The 22,621-nt window shown below is 32.5% G+C and overlaps 1 protein-coding gene and 1 non-coding gene across 3 annotated transcripts in view; one reads left to right on the top strand and one right to left on the bottom strand.

Annotated features, from left to right (window-relative positions):
• LOC126754855 (uncharacterized) overlaps window positions 1-22,621 on the top strand; it is a 118,823-nt gene that overhangs the window by 47,130 nt on the left and 49,072 nt on the right. The gene's annotated exons all lie outside the window — the stretch shown is intronic.
• Trnad-guc (transfer RNA aspartic acid (anticodon GUC)) lies at window positions 17,690-17,761 on the bottom strand. The gene has a single exon. It is a non-coding gene; the product is annotated as a tRNA-Asp (tRNA).

Below are 22,621 nucleotides of genomic sequence, written 5' to 3'. Positions count from 1 at the left end.
CCACATAAAATCATACCATAAATTATCTGCTCAACTTCATTCAGTAAAATAAGTAAGTGCATGGAAATAGTAAAAAGCAACAACTATAAACACCGGCTAGTTGAAAAATCACCATATTCAAGCGGTTAAAGAAAGCAGCGTGCGGCTGGCGTACACGGACTGCAGCGCGAAGAGTGCAGGGCGTCAACAGCAACACCCAAATTATATGCTTTATGCACAATAAAAAGTCATGGCCAAGGTAGTTTCGAATTACTTTAAATAATACGCGCACTCATAAATTTGAAAACTAAAATGCGCATTCCTGTCGCTGCGGCGCGTGTTTACCGGTGCAACGGTGTCAGCACAAACGCTCAAGCACACATTATGGCCAATTAAGTTTGAGAAAATGGACTGGTGGGCAGTTATCGTTGAGTTGTTTGGAAGCGTGTTGAGTTATGTGGAGCGCACTGAGTGAATGAGTCGCTGAGTGAGTGAGTTTTGGTGTGTGTGTCAGATGATTGAATGGGACTATTTGGCTTACGGCACTTAGCGAGTAGCATAAGCTCACTTCCATATAACGGTAGATGCTACCTTTTGTTTGTGTGGAGTAAAATACGATTGTTATTGTTGCAAGCGTTTAGGAAAAATTGGTATGACAGAAGATGAATTTTACCGTTAATAGCAACAACAATGTTATTAAATGAAGTTAAAATATTCAAAGATTTAGGCAGAGTAATCCATTTGAATTTTTCTTAGCCTCTTGCATTTTTGGAGCACCTGAAACCAAGGTTTTCGAACTTAAGTTGGATATCATTACTTGTAGAATTAAAGATAGGTCCATTTCGAGTTTCCCTACTTGTTTAAAGAAAAGAACAGAACAAAGAACAGAAATTTTTAATTTAATAAGGAATGTTTATTATCATTCGAAAGAACATTCTTTGGCGTTTATTTTTTGAAGATTATCTTTTTCCAATATAGGCGGCGGCTACGTCTCCGATGGTCCATCCGTTGAGTCTAATTTTTGATGACTCGTTCGACCATTTCCACTGGTAACTGGCGAATGACACGCGTGATGTTTTGCTCCTAGGCCTGAAACGAAGCAGGATTGACCGCATAGACTTTAGACTTTACATATCTCCACAGGAATAAATCTAGCGATGTGATATCAGACGGTCTGGGTGGCCAATCTACCAGCCCAAAACGTGAAATTGTATGTTTACCAAAGTGTTCTCTCAATAAATCCATTGGTTGATGCGATGTGTGGGAAGTGGTGCCGTCTAGTAGAAGCCAAATGTCATCGAGATCATGAGCTTCAATTTCAGGAGTCAAATAGTCGGTTATCAGGGCGAGATAACGTTCGTCATTAATGGCTACTTTCTCACCGGCATAATTATTGTAGAAATACAGCCCACAAACCACACCAAATCGTTGTTTATTCTGGATGAAATGGCAGCTCTTGAATATATTCAGGTTGCTCTTCGTCCAAAATGCAGCAATTTTGCTTGTTTACATACCAATTGAGCCAGAAATGGGCCTCATCGCTGAACAAAACTTGGCTCGAAAACGTCGGATCTCCTTGGAACTTCTCAACAGCACATAGAGTGAGACCATGTCGCTTGGGATGGTCGAGCGGCTTCAGTTCTTGCACAAGCTGCATTTTATACGCTCTCAATTTAAGATCTCGACGTAAAATGCGCCAAGTCTTTCCATGCGTGCTGGCCGTGGTCTATTCAGTCGAATATTATCCAATAATGAATGCTGGGTCTTAAGATGGGTGATGATGTTGCGAATAGTACGCTCAGTAGGTAAATTATGTTGACTATAAGGTTGACCCCATTTAAAGGATTTTTATTACTCTCCTCCAGATAGAAATAGTCAACAAGTTTCTACGACATTTCGGTAGTTCGCTTGTTATTGCTAACGCGCATGTAATTCTCAGCTGAGTTATAGGACTCACGGTAAGGAATATGGCTAGACTGACGTCACAGAAACGTGTCGTGTGTATTTTTTCAATATTAAAAACTCAAACCACTAAACGTCGCCACCAAGTCTGCCTTTTTAACCAAAACCAACAACAACCGCGGCTTAAGTGTCACAAAATTATAAATTCGTAGCTCATTGTGTTTTATTTTTGTGAACACTGAAACCGAAAGCAGTAACAGCAACTACAACAATAAATACTGACACATTAAACGCTTCATTTAGCTGTGAACGTGTCAATTGGATTGCGTTGTTGTTGTTGTTGCAACAAATTAGTGCAACCGCAATTGAATTCGAAAGCAGTCTGGCGCAGCAAAGCGACTAAATTACCAATTGAGCTTACCGTTCGTTTACACACACACACACATTACGATTTTGTTTTCGGATTTCGGTCGAACAAATATAATATGTATGTATGTACGTGGAAAACTTAACGGAAATTATAGAGGAAGAAGGCAGTAAAAAGTAAATAAAATTGTGGAGTAAAGAATTTTCGGGAAAATACATTTTCTGTAAAGAAAATGTGTTTTGCAAATTTTCGTAGATTTGAAGATCTCTTATTGGTCCTATGATCTTTTTACTCCCCAGCAAGCAAATTACACTAGTTTACAGTCATTTTAAGACTGTGATGTTAGCAGCTGTTTCTGGCTAATTTTTATTTGCTAAAACCGACAATGATGATAAAAATTTAGTAGTGTTTTTGTGTTGTAGTCAAGAGGTGTAGGGGTGAAATCAACACCATTTACTAAAATGACAAAAATAGCTAGACATTTTTTGAACTCTAATTTGTAATTAGGACACTCAAATACTCCCCAGACCCCCTTAACACAACAGTCACAAATTTTTCCTTCAGATTTGTGGACTAGTGTTATCCATTTTGAAAAGTTTCTCGAAATAAAAATTTTCCTCAACTTTCCTTTCTCTAACATATCGTCCATACACCCAATTTGTGTGTGTTTTTTTTTTTACTTTTTCTCCTCGAGTCGCCTCCATTGGCTGCACATACGACCCGTCGACCCCAGCGCGTTGAGTGTGACAGCGTGCCGGCCTCTGCAGTCGCTCGTCGCGCAGATGACCTGCGGCCATCACAACTGCACCGTCATCTCAACGGCTAAGCTAATTTCTATGTAACACTTAGCCGCTTGCGGCACGTCTCAACTCAGACTCACCTCATTTCAGCATATAGCCCCGCGTATTTATTAACAATTTTCAAATTAGACCGTAACATTAACTGCGTGTGCTTTCTTCTTCTAGATTTACGATTACAAGCCCGGCTTGCCTACCAATTTTCTCTGTTTTATTTCTACTCTTTTTTGTTTTTCTTATTGCCATTAGTAAATGACTATTTAATATAAGTTGCTGTTTGCCGTTGCGCATGCGCATGCGCACTCACTCAGCCGATCAACGAACCGTCAGCACTTACTTTTGAGGCAGTCAGTGTGATTGCTGCTGCGCTGCTGGTGTGCAATTGAATATTGCTGCTTTGCATTTACCATAGTTTAGTTGCTAACGTCACAAACACACACATGCACACATACTGTTGTAGAAATAGATTTATGTCTAATCGCCTTCACTCGCGCTACATTTGTTGTAAGCGTGAATTTTAACTCCTCATTTCACTGCTTCGCCGCTTAGCAAATGTCTGTGTGTTTTTTTGCTGACGCTCGTGAAGTGTGTCTGTTGTCTTTGAAATCTTTGCGGTCAGCTCATAAAAATTACACCTCTGAATGTTTGAGTGCCCACATTTAGATTTTAGATTTTAGCGCTTTCTTTTGCTTTTATTTTTCTGCCCACTCAGCTTTTTGTTGGCTGCTTTGTTTTGCACATCAGGTGAATGCGCGTTCTGCTCGGTCGCTTTTTGGACTTTCGGTATTGCGCTTCTAACGCCCTAGCCTGTGGGGGTGTTTGGCCGTTAGTTGGCTATAATCTTCATGCTACAGTGGGCCCAGCAGAGAAATTGTTTGATTTTTTTTTTCTTGGAGATTTTGCTTTGCTTTTCTATGACCGCAATGGTTTCCATAATTTTGGTATAAATAAATTTGTACAAGAATTCGAATACTATATAAATAAGTATGTATAGAAACCTGATGTAGATATTATGATGATTCTCTCGATTTCTGAAATTTACATTTGTTCCATAATTGTTTCCTGATTTGGTTGGGATTATCAATCAAAATTTTTCAGTCCTGTGAAAGTACATTCAATACCATTATGTATAAAACTCAATTTCTTTTGCATGGCCACCACGAGCACACTTGCAGAAGTCCAGGCGCTGAACACAATTTTCGACGGGTTTCAAGCATAAATCTATCGGCCGATACTGCTGCAATATCACGTTCGATATCAACACGAAATTGATCAATCGTCGCTGGCTTGTTGGCATGGATCATATATTTGGCGTAGCCCCACAGGAAATAATCTAAAGGCGTCAAAACGCACGACTGAGGTGGCCAATTGACTTCGCCACAGAGTTTCATTCCTAAGCAGTTAGAATTAAGCAGAATGCACTAGTAATTCAATCGGTGTTATATACATATTCAGTAATATATTACTTATGACATTTTTATTTTCCCAAGATTGTACGAGTACACTAAAAATTTTAGTTTCTTACCAGAAATGTGCGCTTTCTCTGTTTAATCAGCAATTCTATAGAATGAAATGCAAATCACAATAAATTAATGCAGACACCGGCCATTTGAAAATCGAAAACAAAGCGCTACATTAACGCTTTCTCAATTCTAAAAGTTAAACAAAGCGGAAAGATGTGTCTCTAGCTACATACATGTACTACGTTGTTTGTTTATATGTGTTGGTAAGGCTATTTACACGCAGAAAACAAATCTCATTTTAATAGTCTAATGGTATAGCTAATAATTTAGTAACAATATAATATTGTAGAGAGCTTTCATAGAATTTCATGCGTGAAAACGTTACACGCTTGTGGCCCACACACACTTAACCAATTATACTCATATACTTGCTATAGCTGCTATTAAGTATGCACTAATTAATTAACATACCAAAAAGTAACAATCTACTTAACATTTTCTATTTTTGCATTTTGCATATTTTTAAAAAGAATTTTATACTTTCACTAGCTTTTAGCAAAACAATTGTTCTTTTCTGTTTGCATTTTGTTTATAAACTGCAAATGTTTGGCACTCTTGGCTTTTAATAAAGGATCAATGGAGTTTTAGTTCTTTTTTTTTGGAAAAGTGTGAAAGTGATAATGAGTCAAAGCTGTCGTGAATAATATCTTGCATTATATTGAATAATAAAATAATGCAGAATTTGAGTGAAATATTTTTGTATAGATATGCAAAGTGAATTTTGCAAAAAAAAAATATGTAAATATTTCTATTTAATTGATTTTTTATTAAAAAGCACATGTTAAGTTTCACACTTTCACTTCCTTTTTCTTAGAATACTGTAAAACAAATATTACTAAACTCTCAGTTATTCCACCATTTGGTTGAAACTCAAACTCAATAACTATTTTCTCCGTTTTCTAATTTTTTTATTGCCAAGAACAATGCTGAAAGCTCAAAGTTCTTTAATATGTATGAAAGCTTGAGTGAAAGCTTGATTTTATATTAGAAATTGTTCTTTGCTTCTTTACTGTAAACTCAAAGCTATCTAATGTGTATGAAAGCTTGAGTAAAAGCTTAATGTTATATTGAAAAAAAAAAACAATGCTGAAAGTCAAAAGTCTTTAATATGCATGAAAGTTTAAGTGAAAGCTTAATATTATTTAACCAAGAACAATGCGGAAACCTCCAAGTTCTCCAATATGTATGAAAGCTTGATATTATTTTAACAAGAACAATGCTGAAAACTCAAATTTCACTGATATGTATGAGAGTTCGAGTGAAAGCTTAATATTATTTAAGCAAGAACAATGGTGAAACCTCAAAGTTCTCTAGTATGTATGAAAGGCTTTAAGTTATAATAGAAATAACAATGCTGAAAATCAAAGCTTTTTAAAATACATGAAAGCTTGAGTGAAAGCTTAATGTTATATTTGTAATGACAATGTTGAAAGCACAGAGCTCTTTAATATATATAAAAGATTGATAAAGGCTTATCATGATTGTTATTCTTGCAACGTAAAACTCAAGATATATATGAAAGCTTGCCTGAAAGCTTTTTGTTATAAAAAAATGCTGAAACCTCAAAGTTCTCTAATATGTATGAAAGCTTGAGTGAAAGCATAATATTATTTAAGAGAACAATGCTTAAAACTCAAAGCTCTCAAATATGCCTGAAAGATTTAGAGAATTAGCAAAATCATCGTTGAAATCACAAAGCTCTCTAATATACATATATGAAAGCTTGAGAAAACTTTAACGTGCACATAATATATCCTTTAACGTCTGTTTCCTATATTACTTAAGAGTTAAATTTAAGGTTATATGAAAGCTTGACCAAAAGCATCATGTTAGTGTTATTTTTACAACACAAAACTCAAAATATATGTATATGAAAGCTTGTGTGAAAACTCATTATGATTGCGATTGTTACAACAGATCCCGTTATATAGTCATGTCTTTCTTGTAAAAAAATTTAGGGAACACCAAAATCAACATTATTGTCTTTAAAATGATCGAAATTGAACTGAATCAAAAAATTTGAGTCTAGATCGCCGATTTGATCTTCATTTCGACTTTTCTGTTATCTATAAACGAAAGTTAGCAGTTTCGTTAAAGTGTTTCACAGCAATGTTACTTTATAAAAGTCACACCAAAAGCTCTTTGAAGCGCGGCATCTCTCTCCGCAATCCACAATTACTAAATTTTTTTGCAGAAGAGACAGTTTTTTCACTTTTTACTTATATGAGTTTCTTAAATCGTCGATACAATTCAATTTAACAAGTTTCCATAGCAGGGTGCTTTACCCAGCTTGTTATCTGAATTCTCATCACTTCCTAGTACTTTTCTTTTATGTTTTTCCCCCGCTTTGAACTAAGCGCAGCAATAAACGTGAATTGACACAAAGCCGCAAATTAATGTGCGTCGGCGCATGTGTCATTCTTTATACATAACGCCAATCAAGCGAATGCCCCCGAGGCATGCTCGAGCCACCAACAGACCACCAAGCGGCCGGGCGACACGCCACACCGCCGCTGGGTTCAACAAATCTAAGGCGACGCACTACATGAGTGCCGTTGCCATTCGGATTGACACAGTGTTACAACAAAAAAGGGTGAAAAAATTCATAAAATGATAAATATTAAACCAGCTTGTTGGCGGTCCACAAAAGGCCACTGCCACTTCAAATGCCTCGACACACGGTGTGGTAAACTTAAGTTCGCATGCCTTTTGCGGTTGAACTCCACGGCACGCAAGCACGCACGCAAAATACTTAAGTATCGGTGCACAAGCGCACCGGCATAGGTCTACATACGTCGTATATATTCGTATAAGTACATGCTTCTGCATAATCAGGCTTATAAGTGTAATAAGTGTGTAGCGCGCTTCGTATTTTTTAGCAGCAAACAGTTGTTAGCCGATCTTGCTGTCGCCTCACCGCGCGGCGTACACGCTTAAGTGAATAAGTTCATATGTCCATAAGCGTTAAGTGTGCTAGTCCATTTGCTATTGCTCTTGTTCTGAACAGCTCGGTGCAAGCGTGCCACTACCGTATTCGGAATTGCAGCAGTGGATTGTCAAAAATAAACTACGCGCATTTATAATCGAAACAATCATTGGCCTCACCTTGTCATATTGGCATGTTTTTAGGTGGCTGATGTTGCTGCAGTGGTTGTAACTGCATTTTGCTGACTTTTCTTTGTTTTTTTTTAGGAACAGTCAGTTATGGTTATGTTCGTTCACGAACTCTTGTTACGTTACTCAAATTAGTTTGACGTACTCAGATTTGGTTCACTGATTCACTCAAAAACCTATATCAATAAGCGCTTTAAGTGCATTGGAATAATATAGGTAGTGTAATCAAATATCGGCTTACTCTATAACTAATTTTTCGCAAAGTAAGAGAGAGAGAGAGAGAGAGAGGAGCTTCAAAATATGTGTTGTCTTATTGAATCTGCGAATTTCTTGGGAACATTTCAGCTCAACAATTTAATCTAACCTCATTCAACAATAAAGCTGATGTTTGATATCAGTTTAAATAAAAATGTTTCTCCTGCTAAATGTTTGATATCATGGCTGTCTACCATTTTTACTTAATAAACATCAACTAATTGTGGGACCGGCCAATGTGTATGGTTTATGGAGATGTCCGCTTAATAGAGCGTCTATTTAATAGAGCTTTCACTGTATTTTGTATTTATGAATTTTTTTAACTATCCTATCTTCTAAGTTGATTCGAACTGGACACAGTGTGCTAAATTTTTTTAAAATCGGTTCAGTAGTTTAGGAGTCCAACGCGGACAAACAAAGTGACACGTAATTTTTATATATAAAGATATTGCTTCGTTGGAAAGAGTTGCTTATACTATATCTCTCATTATTTAACCTCTTTCCAATAGCAGTAGTGTTGAAATATTTTGTTGCGCGCTGAAAAATTAATCTTCAAACTGCTCCTCAAATAAATGTGGTTAATTTTTGGTTATCTTTACATCTCATACAAGTAATTATGGAATAACTCTTTGTTGCTTTAATTTTTATTATTTAATAATTTTATTATTTTTTATTATTTAATCATTTTATTATTTTTTATTATTTTATAAAAGCTCATTGTTAATATTTCTAGTTTTATTATTTTCTATTGTTTTTCAATTTTTTGTCCAATTTTCAAGTGCTCTTCAAGTGTTCATTGATGCCGTCTTGGTCAGTGATAATTGTACGTACTGATTCTCCACTTTTGTAAAAGCCGAGTTCATACCCAGCAAGAAATCGAAGAATGTTATAACCACAGTGTTGTTCTTAGCTGAAATTTTATTTACCATAAATGATATGTTTTCACAACAATATGTGTTTTTTTTTGTATTTCTGGATATATATTTATTTATTTTGTATTATTTTTTGTACCAGGCAAGTTAATCACTTTTAAATATCTGGATATATATTTATACACAGAACAAGGTATATTAAGTACGCAACGAAGTTTGTAACTCCTAGAAGGAAAGGTCGAAAACCCTTTAAAAAATATGTTCATATAAATGAACAGCTGTGAAGATATAGCCATATATGTTTGTTTTTATACATGACCAACTTCCTCATTTTTGGAGATATCGTTCTAAAATTTCGCACACACTACTATAGCATATAGCTGCCATAAAAACTGAACGATCAGAACAAAGAGATTGTATAGAAAGCTTTTACATTTGAGAAGATATCTTCGAAATTTTTGGCATGGATTATTATCTAAGAAAATGGTACAATCTCCGGAGAAATTGCTTAGATCGGATCACTATAACCCAAAACTTCCATACAAACTGAACGATCGGAGTAAAGGGGTTGCATAAAAAGCTTTTACATTTGACAAGATATCATACAGAAATTTGGAATGGATTATTGTCTAAGAAAAGCATACAATCTTCGAAGAAATTGTTCAGATCGGTTGATTATAGTATATAGCTGCCATATAAGTTGGCCGAAAAAAATTAACTTCTTGTATGGATGCTTTTCCTAAATATGTCTCTATCTGTAATTAAAAACGATTTGTCCAACTATACATATACATATACATATGTATATATATTTATTCCTAAAATTCGCATTCACTTTATAATTTCCAGTTGGGTTGCTTGGTGTGAGAACCTCGCCAATGTCGCTGGCAATTAGAATTGATCAAACGTTGCTTTGTGGTTTTCCGCATTGCACAATCTGTCTTTTTCTCCTACACTACGCTTTCAGATAAATACATACATATAATATGTGTACAACAATATAAACTGCTAATAGTTTCATGTTTATTTATATGGCAAGTTGGTATACATGTGAAACCACCAAAATGTAGAATATTCTTTGCAATTTTTTGCATGATTTTTGCTTTCGATTTTCATAGCAAACTTTTTGTTGTGTTTCAAACGTTATTGATTGGCAATATGCCCGTCAGAAAATACTACATTTAATTTGCGGTTTTTGTACACAAAACACATACACACCCACATATCACACCTGAAGCATATAAGCAGACATGACAGCATATACCAAAATTTGTTTCTTATTTTGAAACTATATCTTAAAAAATTAAAAAAAAGAAAATATTCAACTTTGTACGTGTGTTTGCGCCTTTTCAAGTATTTCTTAATTAAAATACAAATACTTGTGGCTACAAGTGAAAACGTTTCTAAAAGAAACCACTTCAAACGTCAAGGTTGCCAACTATTGCACAGACACAACAATGAACACTTTGTGCTTCGTGCAGAAAAAATAATTAAATTTGTTTGTGTGTGCGTGTTCCTTTGGTTGTCTCAAAATGGTGTTAATTAAAGATTTTGTTTATTTTTGCCAACTCATGGTTTAGTTTCTGTTGATTTTTCTCTTGTAATTGGTCATTTTGTCGGTGTTGTAATAATGTGTGAGTTTTGTTTTTTTGATGCCGTTATTTTAGTCACGTTCTCAGCATAAATTTTTACAAATTTCTTTGCTGTTTTGGTATAGCAAGTTTACATATTGGGTGAAACCGAAGTTAAACGTGGCTTAGCGGTAAACTTATCACCTTGCATTGCTAGAGACGGATTACGAAACAGTTTTTTAAATTAGAAAATCCAATCTAGAAGGAAGTCGAATTTAAGTTGTACTTGCTGATACCTTGTATCATATTTAGAGCAGTTACAGAAACAAATACCCATTTCCTTTCCTACATATATAAGGTTGGTCGAAAGCTTTTTTACTTCTCGTTTTTTATATTTTTTTGTGGAAATAAACGTTATTTTGTCAAAAATTTTGTTCAAAATTAGTTCAATATATTTTTTAAGTATGAGCTTTGAGTATATTTTGTTTTTATTGGCATGTTAAAACTCGCGTTCTCGAAAGCTCATGACATTGGATTGAAGTGAAAGCTTTAAAGCTTTGAAACGATATTTTCTGAAGCTTTTAAAAAATTTTAAGTGCAAATAATTTAAAATTATTTCAAGAAAGTATAGGAACTTAAATAAGCCTTTTAAGTTCTTGTTTTAAAAGCTCAACGGACTCCCAAATTAAACTCTATCTACTGCTTTATGCATATAAAATATGTATTGTAACCAAAATAAGTTATCTTCATAAAAGCTTTTTTAAAAAGCACGAAAAACTTTAGAAAGCTTATTTGATTACGCATAAGGAGTTTTGATTAAATCTGATCACTTTTTTCTAAAACTGAGTTTTTGTTTTTCTAAATAAATTGTACAAAGTAAAGGCACCCAAAAGTTTACTAAAGGCAGTGCTTTAAATTTCACGACAAAGTTTCTAAAAATTTAGCGTAAGCAATCAAAGAAATGCAAACTTTCTTCAAGTAAGTTTGTACTAACATGAAAGCTTAAAAAAGTTTAGAAAAAGCTTAGTAGAACCGAATTTATAACAACTTATTTTATGTACATACAATCATATCTCACTAAAATTCCTAAACGATTTTCTATCCAGGTCAGTTAGCCATACATACATAGATGTACACTTAACATGGAAATCTCTTATAACCTCAAAAATTCCCAATCAATTTGTAGGCCATAAATTCAAACAGTGTCGCACACACAAAAGCGAAATAGAATGTGTGTGGTTAGTGCTGCCAGCTGAGGAAAAAACAGACACAATGAAAGCGAAAGATAATATTAATCACAAAAAGTATTGAAATAAAAATTTTATTACGGAAAAAGTGCGAAAATTATTAATCAGCGCAAAAAGCTCTAAAGCGCTTTAATTGTAATGTCATAAAAAGCATACATATCGCGGTAATGAATGCCACGATAGAAAAACAGCGGATGTGGGTTAACACCTTGCGGATATTTATGTGCGTACAAATGACTTTCATTAATTTTTTTTTGGCGAAAATATTCAAACTGTCTTTTTCATTGTTTCAAAGTGTTAGTGTATTTGCTTTTCGAAAGGTGTCTGCTGTATCCATTTTAACGTGATTATGGCTCATTTAACACAACGCTGTAGGCCAATGAAAATAAAATCACGATGCTGTGCGATCTTCACGCGTCTTCTAAACAGCCGCTGCTGCCACTACAGTGTTTGAGAATATCAATCATACAGTGACCCATATTTCACTGCCGTTGCCAACTGACCCAAACTGCAAAATAAATGAGCTGTGAAGAGAGACAATGTGAGGAATATAAAATTATATACGCGCCGAGGAGCCGAAATGAGCAGGTTTCAAAACGCGAATAAATTGGTCAAAATAGAAATGAGAATGCTGTGCGATTTTCAAAGGTGCAGTAATTAATAATGTTTCCATCCTCCCCTTGTTGATGTATCTGGTAAAAATGTGAAGAGTGATCGCTTGTAAAATACATAAAATTAGCAATTAAAATATTGCTAAAAAATCAACAAAGAAATGAGAATTCAGACGAACTAACGTTTCACTATTTAATGCATGCATTTGGGTTAGATTTCTGCCAAGAGCGAAAGCTATCAAGCAAGATAGTTGATAGTGGCAACTCTCGAAATTTTAAGCAATTCTGAAACATAGAATTTTATTAAATTTTTAATATATTTTTTTAATAATTTTTTTCTATTGATTATAGGTATAAACGTGCTATAGACTATCCATTCATACATCCATTTCGATATAATTTTATAAAAAAAAATTTGCATATTTTTTCACACCAGCTACAGCAATTTGTCAAGCTTTGCTTTGTCTAAACAGCCGTGCCAATATTTTGTGCGTGGGTATGAATTTTTGCTTCCATTACTTTTAAATTTATTACTCTGTTATTTCTTTCCTCGCGTTACACATTTTTACCAATTTTATTGGCTTGGTTTTTGCTACTCCTTTCTTTGCAAAAGATTAGCTATTTTGCCTTGTCATCCATTCAATTCCCACTAGTGACTCACGTGTGTTGTTATCCCAAACAAAAAATCTGTTAAATTGGCACCCACACCTTGGCAAATTCAAAGCAATTACAATTGATTTTCTACGCCGATTTTGCTTTTGTTATATTTGCTTCAGGGTTGAGCTTAAATAAAACATGATTTTTTTTTTTAATTTCATTTTGCGAAACTGAAGCAGGTATACTGAATGATTGCTGGTGGGATTAAGATTTGCAAATTATTGCGAGAAATACATAATTGGTGATTGTAAGTTTTATTTGCAAGCTTTTGAACTTCATACGAAATTTTATGTTTGATGAATATTGCTGATAATTTTTTATGTGAACCTTAGAACGATTGTACAGATTTTTTAAAGTTGGACTTAAAAATCGCTGACTCCAAACCGGTTTTCAGCCATAGTCTCTTTAACAAGGTTGTTGAGAATGATCCCAAGGACAAATTTCATATAACAATCAATATTTTTAAAACGATTGAAGAATAAAAAATGTAATCGTATATTAGTTACAAAGTTACGAAGAGTTATAAAAATGAAAGCTCTGAAGAGCTGACTTAACTTTTGGTATTTTAAAGTAGCTTCACAAAAAAAAAATAATTTGAAGATGTAAAAAAAACTCCGTAAAATTCTTCTGTTTTGCAGTAAACACTTTTTATGAAAGCTCCAGTGAATTGTAAAAATGAAAGCACTAAAAACTTAGTTTATAATATTTTTGGTCGCTTCCAATAAAAATAACTCTTGAAGATGAAAGAAAGTCTTTCTGTTTTTTAGTAAAAATTTACTATAAAAGCTCCAAAGATTTATAAAAATGAAAGCTAAATATTTCTAATCTCACTTATCAATATTCTTTTGAAGTTCACAATAAAAAGAACATGAAAATAAAAAAACTCTGAAAATCTCTTCTGTTTTATACCAAAAACCTTTTATGAAAGCTTTAGAGAATTATAAAAGTGAAAATTTTGGAAAGCTCACTTAACAGCATTTCTTGCTAGCTTCCAATGAAAATAACTCTTGAGCGTGACAAAAACTCTTCTGTTTTCTAGTAAAAATTCACTATGAAAGCTCCAAAGAATTATAACGATGAAAGTTCCAGAAATCTCACTTAACACTATTTTTTTAAACTTCATAATTACAATAACTTCTGGATGTAAAACGCAAAAAAAGCTATTCTGTTTTTTAGTAAAAGGTGTTTATGAAACCACGAGAGAATTACAAAAGTCAAAACTTTGGAAAGTTCACTTAATAAAGCTTCACAATAAAAATAACTCTTGAAAATGAAAAAAATCTTCTGTTTTGTAGTAAAAATTTACTATGAAAGCTCTAAAAAATTATGAAGAAGAAATCTCTGGTAAGCCCACTTATCACCATTTTTTAAACTTCACAATTACAATAACTTGTAGATGTAGAAACTGCAAAAATCTATTCTGTTTTGTACTAAAACCTTATTCTGAAAGCTCCAGAAATTATAAAAGTGAAAACTCAGAAAAGTTCACTTTTTACTACTTTTGAAAAGCTTCTCAAATAAAGTAACTTGCAGTTGTAAAAAAAAAACCAAAAAACATTTCTATTTGTACGTCTGTAAAAATTGATCAGTAAAACTTCAAAGAATTATAAAAGTCCTAAAAAGCTCACTTTTCACTATCTTTGAAGCCTTAATGTTACAATAACTTATATTTTAAATATTAAAAAGCTGCCAAAAAGCTATCTTTAGGATGTAAAAAGAAACTCCGAAAAGCTCTCTTTATACTTATACTTTCACTTGTTTTAATCTGTATGCTAATGCGCTTAGTTCGTCGATGGAAGGAACGATATTGAAATTCTGTTTACTTCATTGAATATTTACAGTCTAGTCAAAAGCTTTGACCAAAAGTACTGAAAGACAACGAAACAATTTTGTATTTTGTATTTTTTCGTTGTCGTTTTATATTTGCCATCATATGATGCTTGCAACAAGTAGTTTCTTTGCTTTTGGTGGTTTATTTAGACTCTGTGTCAGCGTGTTTCCGGCCTTAGGCACCTAAGTGATTTATTCGTGTTAGCATAAAAATCGCACAGCATGCGGTTTTGTGAAAAACTGTTATGAATAGATATGCGTAAAAGTCCTTGTGTTAATGCCACACACTGCGCAGGCGTGGCACAATGCCCGCTTGAAGCAATGAGCCGCACTGCGTTTCTCACTTTATTTCACGCATTTCAAAATTAATTAGCGCTGCAACTCCCATTTTAATTAAAATAAAAAAAGCTTTAATGTCAATGCCAAGCTGAGCTAATGTTCGGCGTGAAAGAAAGCCAAAGTACGCTTTCAGTCTCAGCCGCCGGAAAGTGTGAAAAACGAGATTTTCCAGCGTCCCAGTGTCACGGGTGTTAGCGTAGGAAACACACTTTTGTTTCAGAGTGTAAACATAGTTAATTTTTTTTTGTCGGTGCGTTTAATTTTATTGTTTTTTTTTTGAAAAATTAGCTTTTTTCACTTTGTCGTTATTCTGTTTCAGTTAATTACATTTTTAATTACACACGACACAAAATTGGCCATGAAGTGAAAAATATAAAAAATACCACGGCTTGTAGTATAAAAGCCAGGCAAGAAAAGAAACTTAAGACAGTTAGTATAACTAAAAAGTGAAAATGTGCGTTATATAAACAAAATTACAAATTTACTGCTTAGGTACCGTTAAGCGATATACGGTGGAATTTGTCAAACGGTGTTGAACTCTGCGTTGAACCCACTCGCCGGCGTAGTCTCCAAAAAGGCAATTGTCAAATGTTAATTGCGTTTGAAAGACTTCTGCGGCTCTTACGCGCTAACTGATTACTTTATAAATACATATACCTGTATATATGACGATATGTGTTCCTATGTACTTTTAACTTTTCTTACATGTTTGTCCACCTTTGCTGTTTAGTTTTCTTGTTTGCACGCTTTCAGTTGTCATTTCGTGTGTCTTCTATGGGTCAATTAGCCGCCACGCCATTTGACCATAAGCATCGTCACATGTGACCAATTGCGGTCAGCACTGTGCGGTATTAATGGTATTAAAAAGTGAAAATAGTGAAGTGAACTTCATTTGTGTTTTATCGTACTAATTACGTGCTCCCAATATGTGGCATGGTCCGATTGAGGGATTTACAAAATTCGTTCAGATTACAGATATTTTAGTGTACTTGGTGTGGTTGTATATTGAATATACCACGAGAGCAAGCATGATTGTTTCCAAAATTGCCTAATTTTTTCGAAAAACAGCGACGTGTTAACGTCTGTGAACTACCAAGATGTCATTAAACGTATTATTACTAGCCATGAGTCTTGGATCTATATTTACGACCCCGAATCGGACGATCAATCGGCCGAATATCGTGGCAAAGGTGAACCGAAGCTGAAAAAAACACGTTAAAGCTGGTGAAAAATCAAGGTTATGTTGACAGATACCTTCGAATTATGAATAAAGTGTTATTATTTCTTACTCATAGTAATATTTTCACTTCAAATAGGATTTAAAGCTGTTAGGGAATCAAAAGTCGTGTTTAATATGGGTTGTTGTTGAGGTTAGGACACTAAAAATTTACTTTAGTTAAAGCTTTACTTTATTATTACTTTAGTTAAAGCTTTCATTAAGATCTAAGCTTTCACTCAGTTTAGAGCTTTCATTATGATTTACTTAGTCCATACTTAATTATGACTGATATTGAGATTAATGACTTGAAATGTCTGTCGATACTGCATGTGACATCTCTGCTGCAGTTAAAGCTTTCATTAAGCTTGCAGCTTTCAACCAATTTAGGTATAAGCTGTTGCAGATTATTTTCATAAGTTTACCGTTCAAACTAAAGTTCAACTAAAGCTTTATGAATGGTTTTTCAAATATTTATGTATGTGCCCTTGGGAAAGCTTTTCTACTTATTTCCTTACAAAAAACTGAATTTCACATACCTTTATTATTATTATTATTTATTATATGTTCAATTCACAACCTGTCGTAAAGCATCGTAAAATCGTAAAATTATAAACTTTTACATTTGTTTTTTTTTTATAATTTGACGATTTTACTATGCTTTACGACAGGTTGTGAATTGCTCAATAATGTAAATAAAATACTATACATATCAATTCACCAAACCTTTTAGTAACAACGGCAGCTGTCTACAGACCATATACATATTTTTCCAGTTTTAGGAGATTCGAATTTAAAAAAGTTGTTAAAAAAGGACAAAAAGTAAAGAAGTGAAATGGTGAGATGCTGCAAGCGATTTTTAAAAGTGTTCGCACGTAACTTAGCAATTAATAATAACAACAACAAACAGCACAGCTAACAGAAGTAAAAAGAAAAGGCTTCAAAGTCAAAGTAACTCTAAGTACCTGCACATTGACAGATGCAAAATATAGGCAACGAAAGTAGAAATTATACCACTGATAAATCAAAACCTAAAAGAAACAACAAAAAACATGCTTGAATTTATAAGTTTTTAACTTAAATTGCCGAAATATGCGCACTAAATTGATTTATAGCGTGTTCAAGCCGTCAAAAAAAGTAAATAAATTTCTTCAAAATATTTTTAAACTTTCCAAGCGCACGCAATTATAGTAAAAATAATTAAATATCATTTAATTGCAAGCGGAAGAAATATTTACATATTTAGAAAAGAAATGTTATATGTATGTATTAGCGGTTTGGGAGGAAAGGCAGATTGTGAGGAAAAAATTTAATACAAATTATTGAAGTAAAAATATGTATGTATTATTGTATTTATAAATATTGAATACAAATTATAAAATTTAAAAAATCTAGTTTTCATACAAATACTCCCCGACGGGGAATTGAACCCCGGTCTCCCGCGTGACAGGCGGGGATACTGACCACTATACTATCGAGGATTGGTAATTAAATACTTACACATTACATTCAATTACTTAAAATATGAAGATTTGTCAACAACGATATTTATATTTATTTATGTAAATTAAAATTTATTTTTGTTGGAAATTTATGAATTCTTGTGTTCTTCTAAAAAAGTTTTTTTTTCTAAATTTTTTTCAATAATTAAAAACTTTTGCGGTTCTTTACTGCTTAATCGTTTTCTATACATTTTATGATTAAAGCATAAATAAGTTTGCTTAAATATGCAGGAAAAGCAAAAATAGAAACCACGAAAACACAACAACACAACAACACCAAAAAGTAGGTCGCTCGTCATATTAAATACGCAAATCAAAGTGTTCGAAAAACACAAAAATTTTAAGATTTATGCAAACAACTAAATTTCTGACACGCTCAAAGACAAAAGCTCTGCGAAAACTTGTCGAGAGTTGAGACATAATTGTAATATTTCTTACACTTACAGAGTTAACAAAACTAAAGTAGGCAATTTATGGCTGAGCGAATGGCGATTTCTTTGTTTTACGCTTTATTGATTTTTTACAGCTCATAACGGTTTATTGCTGTGGTTTTTACAAAAAGTAAGAGTTGGCGTATTCAGCATTTTGGTTTATTTCTTTTTACATATTTCGGTTCCTGCATATGTGGTTTTGATAGCAGTGTGACGGTAAAGTCATTGAATTTGTAGATATGAAAATATCGTTGATGAAAGAATTTTTTAAAAATTGTTGAGAATTTATTTCTAACCTAACCTAATATCATTCTATATACCATATGTATGTATATAGCAGGCTAATTTTAATGTACACATACATTTTATACCCTGAACAGGGTATATTAATTTTAGCACCAAAAGGAAATGTCTAAGTGATCGATCAGCTTGATGAGCTGAGTTAGCGATTAACGCTGTCAGTCCGTCTGCTAGTCCCTCAGTTTTGAAAATATCGATTTAAAATTTTGCACACGTTTCTTTCTCCTCAAGAAACTAATTATTTGTCAGAATCGCCGATATCGGACCACTATAGCATATAGCTGCCATACAAATTGCATGATTCGAATCAAGTGCTTGTATGGAAAACATTTTTACTTGACAAGATATCAATATGCAATTTTGCAAGAATTATTGCCTCAAGCAACAGTGCAATTTCCGAAGAAATTGTTTAGATCGGTTCAATATAGCATATAGCTGCCATACAAACCGAGCGATCCCAATCAAGTGCTTGTATGGAAAAATTTTTCATTTGACGAGATATCTTTACGAAATTTTGCAAAAATTATTGCCTAAAGCAACTATGCAATGTCCAAAAAAAATTTTTAGATCGGTTCAATATAGCATATAGCTGCCATACAAACTGCACGAACCGAATCAAGTTCTTGTATGGAAAACTTTTTTATTTGACAAGATGTCTTTACGAAATTTTGCAAGAGTTATTGCTTGTCAATAATGTAATGTTCGAAGAAATTGTTTATATCGGATCAATATAGCATTTAGCTGCCTTACAAACCGAACGATCCCAATCAAGTGTTTGTATGGAAAACTTTTTCATTTGACTAGATATCTTTATGAAATCTGATATACGTGTATGTTAATTTTTAAAACAGTAAATAAATATAATATCTATAGCATATAGCTACCATACAAACTGAACGATTGAATGAGGTGCTTGTAAGGAAACTTCGTTATTTGTGAAGAGTATGCCAGCTGCGGTGCAACCAAAGTTTACGTTTTTCCACAAAAAATATATTTGGATGACCGCTGCTTTTTAAAACCAATTTTTTACTAATTTTGGTACCATCGTCACTTTCGAAGCTGTTTGATTACAAATAATTTTGCCTCCAAATTTCAGCAACACATTTTGATCACATCAAAGCATACTCTACTCTACTTTACTGTGTTTACTCATGCCTTACACACTTCCAACTCAAAATTTTTTATGGTTTGATATTATATTGACGGGCATAAGATGTGTCATACTGTCAATTACACTTAAACCCATTAGTCAATGCAACTGTCTTACCTGCAATACAAATAAGCAAGACACCTATTCACTTACAACTGACACCTCACAGATTTCCTTGGTCACACTTGTCATAAACAATTGCCACAATATGAATGAACACAATTTTATTGTACTTAACTATGTTGCAAAGTCGTAAAGGAATTAAAAAAACATAAATAAGCAACAAGGTATTGTAACACGCTCTCAGCTGTCAGCTTAAAAATCGCTTCAACAGCTGTTGCTGACAGCTACAACGAGCACAGTTAGCAACTATCAGCTGATGTTGACATTAGTAAGGCTTAAGTAAGCGCTAAAGTCAAAAGCGTATTTTACATGTAATGCATAAATAAATTATACATAAATATATGCACATATGTATATACATATACATATATAGTATTTTACACAGTTTCCATTTCATTCATAAAAATGTTTACACACAACCAACATGAAGCAATGAAAAATGCAAGCAAACCAAAAATATAATGAAAACACGCAAGGCGCAGACTTTGGTGTTTGGGAATTTGATAGAAAATATGAATTTGTTTGTATGTATGCGATATAAAAATTGTCGACTACCGCTGCCAGCGGCATTTCACATAAGCCATATGAGCACAAAATTATTTAAATAAGCAAGCGAATGCAATTAAAGTAAAAACTTTAGCTAAAGCGAATAATACGAAGCGACTTGGAAAAGAAAACAATAAAATATTGTTGGTGAAAAATTATAAAGTTTTATCAAAGCGTGTTGACCTCTAATTTTACTGGCGACTGTAGTTTGTTTGAGACAGTGGGACGTAATTGATGGAAATCATGACAAATTATTTAATTTAAGTTATGTTTATACACTGAACTGTTATTGTCTAAGCAAATATTGCAATCTACGAAGAAATTATTGAGATCGAATTACTATAGCATATAGCTGTCATACAAAAGTAATTTTAAAGTTTTCTTGTTTTTTTAATGTCCATTATTTTGTTTTTTTATTTCATAGTTTTCTTTTTTTATAACTTGAAAATAATATTACATATTTATAAAATTTATATTTAAGTTTTTTTAATAATTTTGAGAAAACAAAGGAAAATATATTGTTTTAATAAAGAAAACTTTCGAAGGCAATTTTTTGTAATTTTTTTGTTATTTATTTTTTTTTATAGCAAAATTTATTTTAAAATTTTATATGAAAAGAATAAAAATCGAAAATTTAAATTTTATTTATATAAAAAAAAAACAATTAAAACTATAAAGTTAATATTATATTTATGTATATTTAAATATTTCGAGAAAAAAAATTATTTGTATTAAAGAACTCAAATAATTTTTACAAAAGCAGTTTTTTGTTTGTAATTTAATTTTTTTGTTTTATAGCTAAATTTATTTTATAATTTTATATGAAACTAACAAAAATTAAAAATTTATATTTTATTTCAATAACAAAATAAAAAAAGTTAAGTTTATATTTAATTTTATTTAAATATTTTGAGAAAATAAATAAAAATCTTTTTTTTGTAATAAAGAACTCAACTAGTTTCTTTGGATGCAATTTTTCGCTTGAAATTTTTTTTTTATATATTTAAAGTAAAATTTATTTTATAATTTCATAAGAGAAAAACAAATATGGAAAATTTTAATTTTAGTTATATAAAAAAATAAAAAATATAAAGGTTAATTTATTATTCATTATTAAATATTTTGAGAAAAAAAAGTTTTTTTAATAAAACTAGCAGTTTTTTGGTTGTAATTAAATTTTTTTATATTTATAGTTAAATTTATTTTATAATTTTACATGAAAAACACAAAAAATTAAAATTTATTTTCAAAATTTATTTACATGCATATACATATGTATGAAAAAAAATAATTTCAAAATTTTAACGATTTTTTTTTAACGAATTTGAAATGAAAATAGCAACGTCGTCCCAAATTTTTATAATCAAGTCTAAACATTTTCATAACTAAAAAAATTTTACGAGTTTTTTAAATTTCGACTCGAAAATACTTATTGTTTTTATAAAAAAAAATCTTGTTTTATAAAAAAAAATATTTTTATAAAAAACATTATTTTGTATAAATGTAATTTTAATACTTCTAAAAACTGTAAAAAAAAACTTTGCTTGCAGCAAAGCTATAGCGATATATACATATAATAATACAAAAATACTTAAAATTTTATTAAAAAAATTATTGATTTTAATTTACATCAAAAAATCTTTTTTAAACTGACAAAAAAAAATGAACACAAAAAAATATTAAATTTCATGAAAAAATTTTTCTTAAGTAGACAAAAAAAATTTAGGAAAAAAAATTTTATTTGATCAAAACAAAAAAAATTACGCTACTTGACCCACTGTACCACAAACATTTCTACGTGAACGAAGTTCGCTTGCAGCCGCGTTGAAGCTACCGCTTTTCTCGGCTTTCTTTGTTATCTTCAGACGCTCACAGTCACCCCGCTTGCTAATTTGCCCCAACAGTAGCTTGCTTGCATGCGCCAGCCAGCCAGTCGCGCATGCGCATAATGTAAACATGAGTTGACAAATTTTCAACTTGAACCACGATTACGACGAGCGCACAAGCACATAAACCAGCTAACCATTTATACGAAGAGACATACACGAGTAAGTAAAGGCAATGAATGCCTGTAGCCGTTACATGGTGTTGTTATTTGTGCTTTACTATGAAATTGCTATTACAGACAATATGAGCAATATAATACCATGTAGCCACAGGTAGAGGATAATTTGTATGTACTATATGAATGTAGGTTTTGCGCATGCGCGAGACTGCTGAGGATGCGCTTGTGACTTTTTCACTTACACAGCTTTATTTCAACGCTATTAAAAGCGAGAAAATAGCTTA

Source organism: Bactrocera neohumeralis, chromosome 4 (genome assembly GCF_024586455.1).
Source record: "Bactrocera neohumeralis isolate Rockhampton chromosome 4, APGP_CSIRO_Bneo_wtdbg2-racon-allhic-juicebox.fasta_v2, whole genome shotgun sequence".
NCBI lineage: Eukaryota > Metazoa > Arthropoda > Insecta > Diptera > Tephritidae > Bactrocera > Bactrocera neohumeralis.
Note: the sequence above shows the minus strand (reverse complement) of the source record. Positions and strands in the feature narration are given on the sequence as shown.